Below are 9,636 nucleotides of genomic sequence, written 5' to 3' on the forward strand. Positions count from 1 at the left end.
TGCGAACGGCAGTCGAGACCAACGGAGGCGGCCAAGATGGGCGCCAAGAGCGAGCGGGCTGGCGCAACTGCGCCACTCCCTCTGCCGCACCCTGGTGGCACATTGATGTAATTGCCGATGTGTTCGGTTCTTGGTACTTCCTGACACAGTACTTTTACCAAATAAAGTCAAAAGCAGAATAATGTAGAAACTAGAATTCTGAAGGAAAAACAGAAAATGCTCAGTTCAATGTAAATTTTATTACCAAAGTACATATATGTCACTATATACAACCCTGAGATTCATTTTCTGGTGGGCATACTCAACAAATCTATAACAGAATCAATGAAAGACTGCCTAAGTACTGGAAAATACAAAAACTAAAGAACTGATTGTTGACTTCAGAAAAGTAGAGGGGTGAATTTTAGGGTTGGTAATGGATAGGATCAGCTGCTTTAAGTATCTCAGCGTTAACATATCAGATGACCTGACGTAGGCCCAGTATATGTCAGCATCTTTACTTTCCGAAAAGATTTCAGAAGTTCAGCTTGTCACTGAACATTCTTAACAAATTTCTACGGATTTGCTGATCGAAGTATCCTGACTGCTTGGATTGTGGTCTTGTACGGCAATTCGAATGCATGGGAACTGCAGAGTGGTGCACTCAGCCCAAAACATCACGGGCACATCCTTGCCCACCATATGAGACTCCGCCTGTAACACCCATCATCAAAGATCCCCACCGTTTGGGACATGCCATCTTGTTGCAACTACCATTGGGCAGGAGGTTCAGAAGCCACCAAGTTAAACCACCCGGGTTTAAGAACAGCTATCTCTCTTCGGCCATTTGGTTCTTGAACCAACCTGCATTACGCTAATCACTACCTCAGTTTAGCAACACTATGGTCACGTTGCACTTCAATTGATTTTGCTTTGCTTTTGATCTAATTGTGTTTTCTTGAGTAACACTGGACAACATTTTTTTCAAAAGTATTGCTTCCTCAAAATTTTTGTTTTTGATTTATAATAGAACACTTGAAGATGAACACAAATATCTCAGACTACTTGTATCACGTAGGAACTTGGAGAAACAAGAAATTAACTTTTATTGAATAGAACGTGTTTACTTGCATAATGGTGCAGACACTTCTCAATAGTTCAGCTAAGCTAAAAAAATTTTTTTTAATGATTTTCATTTGTACTCTGAGGCTTCTCGCTTAAGTGTCCAATAATAGTCAGCCAGCATTGACAGATTCCCAGTTGCCCTGATATTGTTTCTGTATGACTGCAATGTCCTGGTGAAACCTTTCACCATGCTCATCACTGACAGTGCCAAGATTTGCAAGGAAGAAGTCTAAATGGGAATGCAAAAAATGAATAGTGACATGTTGCACTTCATGGTTCTGTATGCTTGAAGCATGTTGTCAACCAGCTGCATGTAGTTTGGTGCTCTGTAGTTGCCAAGAAAATTTTCAAAAACATCCTTGAATGCTTTCCAGGCGATTTTCTCCAGTCCCACTAGAAGTTCTTTAAATTGCTTGTCATTGATGAGATGATTTGTTTGATTTGTGGACCAACAAAACAGGTTCCTTATTCTCGGCATCAGTTATTCTGACTTGAAGTATCTGGGAAACTCAACTGTAGAGCAAGAGGCAAATATGCCAGCCAGTTGATTGGCACAGATCTTTCGTACTCACTGAGGTACACCATCTGGACCCTTTTGTGGATTTACCCTCTGTGGTGAACTAGATATACCTGTCTGACTGCTCCTGTGGCTCCTCCCACAGACCCCTGTATAAAGGCGACTGTGGGCTGCTGCTCTCCCTCATTTTCCCCAGGATGTAGTGCTGTTTATTCTTCCAGTCAATAAAAGCTGATATCTCGCTTCCTAAGTCTCAGCGTGAGTTATTGATGGTGCATCACCCTCTTGAAAGGTGCCCTATGTTGGCCTCAGAGATTAAAATTATAGAGTGATCCAGAGATGTGGTGGTTCACATGGTTGTGTCATACTTCTCCCTACTGAACTGCCTAAAGGCCTTGTAAACATTGTTAATGATTGATTACCTTTTACGAGAACTGCCTTATCAGGACATCATATGCTGTACCTCAAGATCCAGAGAAATTGCATCTGCTGTTGACCAGTTGTGGCAGTTAGCAAACTGGAGCTTATTTGACTTCATTAGCTTAGTGTAGGCGGGCAAAAGCGGTTGGATTGGCAATGAGGTGGTTAATGTCACAAGTATCTGGAAGCTCAGGGTCACTCTTTGCACATTGTACTCTGGGAAGCAATCACTCAATTTGTATTCATTTTCTCCAATGTATAGCACAGCACCAAATGTAGTACAGTGAATCGCAAGTGAAATATCACTTCACTAGGAAACACGGGGAAATCTGAAGATGCTAGAAATTCAAACAACGCACACAAAATGCTGGTGGAACACAGCAGGCCAGGCAGCATCTATAGGGAGAAGCACTGTCGACGTTTTGGGCTGAGACCCCTCGTCAGGACTAACTGAAAGGAAAGATACTAAGAGATTTGAAAGTAGGAGGGGGAGGGGGAAATGCGAAATGATAGCAGAAGACCGGAGGGGGTGGGATAAAGCTAAGAGCTGGAAAGGTGATTGGCGAAAGTGATACAGAGCTGGAGAAGGGAAAGGATCATGGGACGGGAGGCCTCGGGAGAAAGAAAGGGGGAGGGGAGCACCAGAGGGAGATGGAGAACAGGCAGAGTGATGGGTAGAGAGAGAGAAAAAAACAAACAACTAAATATGTCAGGGATGGGGTAAGAAGGGGAGGAGGGGCATTAACGGAAGTTAGAGAAATCAATGTTCATGCCATCAGGTTGGAGGCTACCCAGTTGGTATATAAGGTGTTGTTCCTCCAACCTGAGTGTGGCTTCATCTTGACAGTAGAGGAGGCCATGGATAGACGTATCAGAATGGGAATGGGACGTGGAATTAAAATGTGTGGCCACTGGGAGATCCTGCTTTCTCTGGTGGACAGAGCATAGGTGTTCAGCGAAATGGTCTCCCAGTCTGCGTCAGATCTCACCAATATATAAAAGGCCACACCGGGAGCACCGGACGCAGTATACCACACCAGCCGACTCACAGGTGAAGTGTCGCCTCACCTGGAAGGACTGTCTGGGGCCCTGAATGGTGGTGAGGGAGGAAGTGTAAGGGCAGGTGTAGCACTTGTTCCATTTACAAGGATAAGTGCCAGGAGGGAGATCGGTGGGAAGGGATGGGGGGGACGAGTGGACAAGGGAGTCGTGTAGGGAGCGATCCCTGCGGAAAGCAGAAAGGGGGGGAGGGAAAGATATGCTTGGTAGTGGGATCCCGTTGGAGGAGGCGGAAATTACAGAGAATAAACTCCTTCACTAGGAAGGAGTTTTTTGGTCCCTGGATTGCAGGAATATGGTAAAAGGTTCCATTATTACATATCCTGAAGTTGCATGGAACAGAGTTGTGGGAGGGGGAGTGAATATTGACGAAGATGGAGAAGTGAAGGAAAGGGTTATGGAGATGAGCTCCCTTCAGAAAGGGAAGAAATGGGAAACTGCACTTGGTGAAATAGTTGGAAGAAACTTTTAGAGTGTGATCCACTGGAGGCTGGTGGGGTGGAAAGGAAATCTATCCTTGGTGTGGATGGTAAGAGAGTGGGTGAAAACAGACAATTAGTAATGGAACAGATGCTGTTAACAACCTTGTTGAATATTAAGTCTCATAAGTAAGAAGTCTTTCTTTTATTTAAGGAAGAAAGCTTCTTGAAAGGACAGGATATGGAAGATGGCACTGTCAGTACAGATAATGAAGATACTAGAGAAAATGGCTGAACAGAATCCTTATATTAGTAGGATGCGAGGAGGCACATTTTAAATAGACACGTAACCCTGTGGACTTTTATTCAATATTGGATTCTTGCCTATTCCTTGAAATGAAGAAAGAGGAGATTCAGATTCAGAATAGTTTATATAAAAAAAAAGCTAGAATTAAGGATTTGTGATTGTGCCAGCACCACAACGAAGAGGATGTGAACAGGTGATTAGTTCAGAAGTCTGATGGCACATTATAAAGGGAAGTCAGAGGAACTGAGAGCAACAAAAGTGATAAAGCTTTCAAGTTATGTATGAATAATCTTTGTACTGGAAGAGGTGAGAGAGGAGCCCTGGGTAAGCTTGAAAGCAAGAATGTACCACATACTGTGTGCCGCAAGGACCCGTGAAAGTACCCCATTTAATTTGGAGGAGTTGGATAGAGTTAAAGAGAAATTTTCATTTTGGGAATGAGTTCAGCCATGCAATGATGTAGTGGAGCAGGATTAGTTTAATATCTACTAAAGGGCCCTTATGTCAATATCACCGTAACCCCTCAATCTTTGTGTTCCTATATATCCACCAAAGCCCATTGTAACCTGAAGGAACAGCATCAGATCCTCAAAGAATGTTGTAACTATCAGAACTCAACACTAAATTCACTGTAACCACCTGTTTGAGGTTGTTTCAAAACCAATCAGTTCAGGTGAAAGGACATTAAACTCGTTTTTGCTTTCCAGCATTCTCTATTTCAGATCTCCACCTCACAGTTCAATCCCATAAGACCGTAAGATATAGGAGCAGAAGTAGGCTGTTTGGCCCATCGAGTCTGCTCTGCCATTCAAACATGGGCTGATCCAAGTCTTCCAGTCATCCCCACTCCCCTGCCTTCTCCCCATATCCTTTGATGCCCTGGCTAATCAAGAACCTATCTATCTCTACCTTAAATGCACCCAATGACTTGGCCCCCACAGCCGCTCGTGGCAACAAATACCACAGACTTATCAACCTCTAAGTAATTTCTCCGCATCTCTGTTCTAAATGGACATCCTTCAATCCTGAAGTCATGCCCTCTTGTCCTAGACTCCCCTACTATGGGAAATATCTTTGTCATATCTAATCTGTTCAAGCCTTTTAACATTCGGAATGTTTCCATGAGATCCCCCCTCATTCTCCTGAACTCCAGGGAATACAGCCCAAGAGCTGCCAGACGTTCCTCATACGGTAACCCTTTCATTCCTGGAATCATTCTCGTGAATCTTCTCTGAACCCTCTCCAATGTCAGTATATCCTTTCAAAAATAAGGAGCCCAAAACTGCACACAATACTCCAAGTGTGGTATCACGAGTGCCTTATAGAGCCTCAACATCACATCCCTGCTCTTATATTCGATACCTCTAGAAATAAATGCCAACATTGCATTGCCTTCTTCACCACTGACTCAACCTGTTAACCTTTAGGGTATCCTGCACAAGGACTCCCAAGTGCCTTTGCATCTCTGCATTTTGAATTCTCTCCCCATCTAAATAATAGCCTGCCCATTTATTTCTTCCACCAAAGTGCATGACCTTACACTTTCCAACATTGTATTTCATTTGCTACTTCTCTGCCCATTCCCCTAAACTATCTAAGTCTCTCTGCAGGCTCTATGTTTCCTCAATACTACCTGCTCCTCCACCCATCTTTGAATCATCAGCAAATTTAGCCACAAATCCATTAATCCTATGGTCCAAATCACTGACATACATAATAAAAAGCAGTGGTCCCAACACCGACCCCTGTGGAACTCCACTGGTATCCAGCAGCCAGCCAGAATAGGATCCCTTTATTCCCACTCTCTGTTTTTTGCCAGTCAGCCAATGCTGCACCCATGCTAGTAACTCCCTTGTAATTCCATGGGCTCTTATCTTGCTAAACAGCCTCATGTGTGGCACCTTGTCAAAGGCCTTCGGAAAATCCAAGTACACCACATCTACTGCATCTCCTTTGTCTACCCTGCTTGTAATTTCCTCAAAAAAATTGCAGTAGGTTAGTCAGGCAGGATTTTCCTTTCAGGAAACCATGCTGGTTTTGGCCTGTCTCGTCATGTGCCTCCAGGTAGTCCATAATCTCACCCCTAACAATCGATTCTAAGAACTTCCCAACCACTGATGTCAGGCTAACAGGTCTATAGTTTCCTTTCTGCTGCCTCCCACCCTTCTTAAATAGCAGAGTAACATTTGTGATTTTCCAGTTATCCAGTAAACGCCTTATGAGAATAGGTTGAGTGAACTCGGCCTTTTCTCTTGCAGTGACGGACAATGAGAGGTGACCTGATAGAGGTGTACAAGATAATGAGAGGCATTGATCATGTGGGTAGTCAGAGGCTTTTCTCCAGGGCTGAAATGGCTAGCATGAGAGGGCATAGTTTTAAGGTGCTTGGAAGTAGGTGCAGATGTCGGGGTAATTTTTTTATGCAGAGTGGTGAGTGTGTGGAATGGGCTGCCGGTGGCAGCGGAAACAATAGGGTCTTTTAAGAGACTCCTGGATGGGTACATGGAGCTTAGAAAAATAGAGGGCTATGGGTAAAGCCTAGGTAGTTCTAAGGTAGGGACATGTTCGGCACAGCTTTGTGGACCAAAGGGTCTGTATTGTGCTGTATGTTTTCTATGTTTCAATGTTTCTATGTAATGCCAGAATCTATTGACTCTTGAAAGATCATTATTAATGCCTCTGCAATCTCTCCAGCTACTTCTTTCAGAACCCGAGGATGTATTCCACCAGGTCCAGGAGATTTATCCACCCTCAGACCATTAAGCTTCCTGAGCACCTTCTCAGTCATAATTTTGACTGCACAAACTTCACTTCACTGACATTCTTGAATGTCTGGTATACTGCAAACATCTTCCACTGTGAAGACTGATGCAAATTACACATTCAGTTCCTCTGCCATCTCTGTGTCTCTCATTACAGTATCTCCTGTGTCATTTTCTATTGGTCTTATATCTACCCTCAACTCTCTTTTACTTTCATATACTTAAAAAAGCTTTTAGTTTCTTGTTATTAGTCACCAACTTCCTTTCATAATTTTTTTTCCTTCCTAATGATCTTCTTAGATTCCTTCTGCAAGTTTTTTAAAAGCTTCCCAATCCTCTATCTTCCCATTAGCTTTGGCTTCCTTATATGCCCTTTCTATTGCTTTTACTTTGGCTGACTTCACTTGTTAGCCACATTAGTGTTCTTCTTCCATTCGAAAATTTCTTCTAAGTTGGAATATATCTGTCTTGCACTTCCCTCATTTTTCGCAGAAACTCCAGCCATTGCTGTTATGTTGTCCTTCCTGCTAGTGTCCTTTTCCAGTTAACTTTGGCTAATTCCCCTCTCACGCCATTGTAATTTCCTTCATTCCAACACATTGGAATTTAGTTTCTCTTTCTCAAATTTCAAAGTGAACTTGATCATATTGTGATCACTGTTCCCTAACCTCAAGTTGTTTTATCCCCTCCAGATCATTGCACAACACCCAATCCAGCACAACCGACCCTCTAGTGGGCTCAACATCGAGCTGTTCTAAGAGCCATCCCTTAGACATTCTACAAACTCTCTCTCTTGAGGTCCAGTATTGACATTTTTTCCCAATCCACTTTCAAATTAAAATCCCCAACAACTATCGTGACATTGCCTTTCTGACATGCCTTTTCTATCCCCTGCTGTAATTTGTAATCTACATCCCAACTCCTGTTTGGAGGCCTGTATGCAACTGCTATTAGGGTCCTTTTACCCCTGTCATTTCTTAACTCAACCCATAGAGAGTCTACACCTTCCGATCCTATGTCATCCCTTTCTAATGATTTAATATTATTTCTTACACACAGGGCCACACCACCCCTTCTGTCTACCAACCTAACTATCCGACACACTGTACATCCATTGGATGTCCCAATGACAGCCATCCTTTAGCCAAATTTCAGAAATGGCTATGACGTCATACTTGCCAATCTGTAGCTGAATTTCAAGATCATCCATATTATTTCTTATGCTGCATGCATTCAAATAAAACACTTCCAGTCCAATATTTGTTGCTTACAGTTTTAACTGGACCACACCTCTATTGCCCTCTAACTCATTCCACTGGCTGTGATAGGCCTCATCTCCTACCTGTCCTTTCTATCATCTCTGTTGCCTGCCCATCCTTTCTATCATCTTTTCACCATTCTTCTATTGCTCCCAACCAGATCAATTGCAATTAACAAATGCTCTCAGCTAGCAGCAGCACCTCTCCCTTCTTTGTAATTGAAAATAGAATCAGAATCAGAATCAGGTTTAATATCACCGGCATGTCGTTTGCGACAGCAAAACAATATGATTTTAAAAACTATAAATTACAAGAAATATATATGTATAAAAATTAAACCAGTAGTGCAAAAATAGAGCAAACAATAAGTGAGGTATGTGTATTCATTGTCTATTCAGAAAATTGATGGTTGAGGGTTAGAAACTGTTCCTAAAAAAATGAGTGTGTATTTTCGGGCTCCTGCACCTCCTCCTTGATGGTAGCAATGGGAAGCAGGCAGCCCTGGAGTGCGGCCTTTTTGAGACATCACCTTTTGAAGATGTCCTTGATGCTGGGGAAGGTGGTGCCGATGATGGAGCTGGCTGAGCTTGCAGCTTTCTCCGATATTGTGCAGTGGCCCCTCCATACCAGACGGTGATGTAGCCAGTTAGAATGCCCTGCCATTCTTTTTGATTTTACACATACTTGTTTTCTAACTTTTCCTAGTTGTTTTAGAAGGTTATACCATGAAACATTATATCAGTTTTTGTTATAGAGTAATTTCTGTTTCTATTCCGAACCATGCTGGCTGTTAATACCAGCTGCCACAAGCTAATTGGACTATTTTTGCACACAGGAAGTATTTACAGGAAGTTCTGCCTAACAAGGACATTTTTGCAAACTTTTCAGGTCTCTAATGTTGAGATTGGGGAACATTTCTGTTATGCTTGACAAGTTTGAATTGAAATGAAATTATAGCTTTGCTTTCATGCACTACGGATACCACAGTTCCTGCTTTTATTTTGGGATTATGTTCACTTAATTTGAAACCTGCTGAATTTGTGCATTAGTCCTAAGTGCACACCATTATTCTTCCATTAAAGTATCTATTTTCAGTTATTTACATTCTGGATCCTTTCAAAAATAATCACCTCAGGCCAATGTCAATCAGTCTTTAGATGATCTGAACAACATGTACTAGACAGCACACCCCAACACCTTCACCATCATTTTGGAGTTTTTAACCAGGCCAGACTAGAAAAAACAAATCACTAAACAATTACCATCAACAGATCATTTGCAATAACAGTGGAAACACCCTGGACCATTATTACACCACCATCAAGAAGCCTACCGTGCTATTCCACGCCCTCACTTCGGGAAGTTTGATCACCTGGTTGCACTTCTACTCCTGGAGTACAGGCAGAGACTGAAGATTGCAGCACCAGTAGTGAGGTCCAAGAAGGTATGGACAAGGGAAGCACAGGAGTGCCTACAGGACTGCTTTGAATTGGTGGTCTGGACTGTATTCAGGGATTCATCTTCGAATCTGGATGAGTATGCTGCAGTTGTCACCAACTTCATTAAAACCTGTGTGGATGAGTGTGTGACTACAAAGACTCGTACATTCCCAAACCAAAAGCACCTGGTGACCCTGTGATCTCTGTCTTGGGAGGCTTTCTTTAAAGAGGGTGAATCCTCACAAGGCGGAAGGCCCTGATGGAGTACCTGGTACAGCTCTGAAAACTTGTGCCAACCAATTGGTGGGAGTATTCAAAGACATTTTTAACCTCTCACTGCTATGAGCAGA

The sequence above is a fragment of the Hemitrygon akajei genome, chromosome 10 (assembly GCF_048418815.1).
Source record: "Hemitrygon akajei chromosome 10, sHemAka1.3, whole genome shotgun sequence".
Taxonomy (NCBI): domain Eukaryota; kingdom Metazoa; phylum Chordata; class Chondrichthyes; order Myliobatiformes; family Dasyatidae; genus Hemitrygon; species Hemitrygon akajei.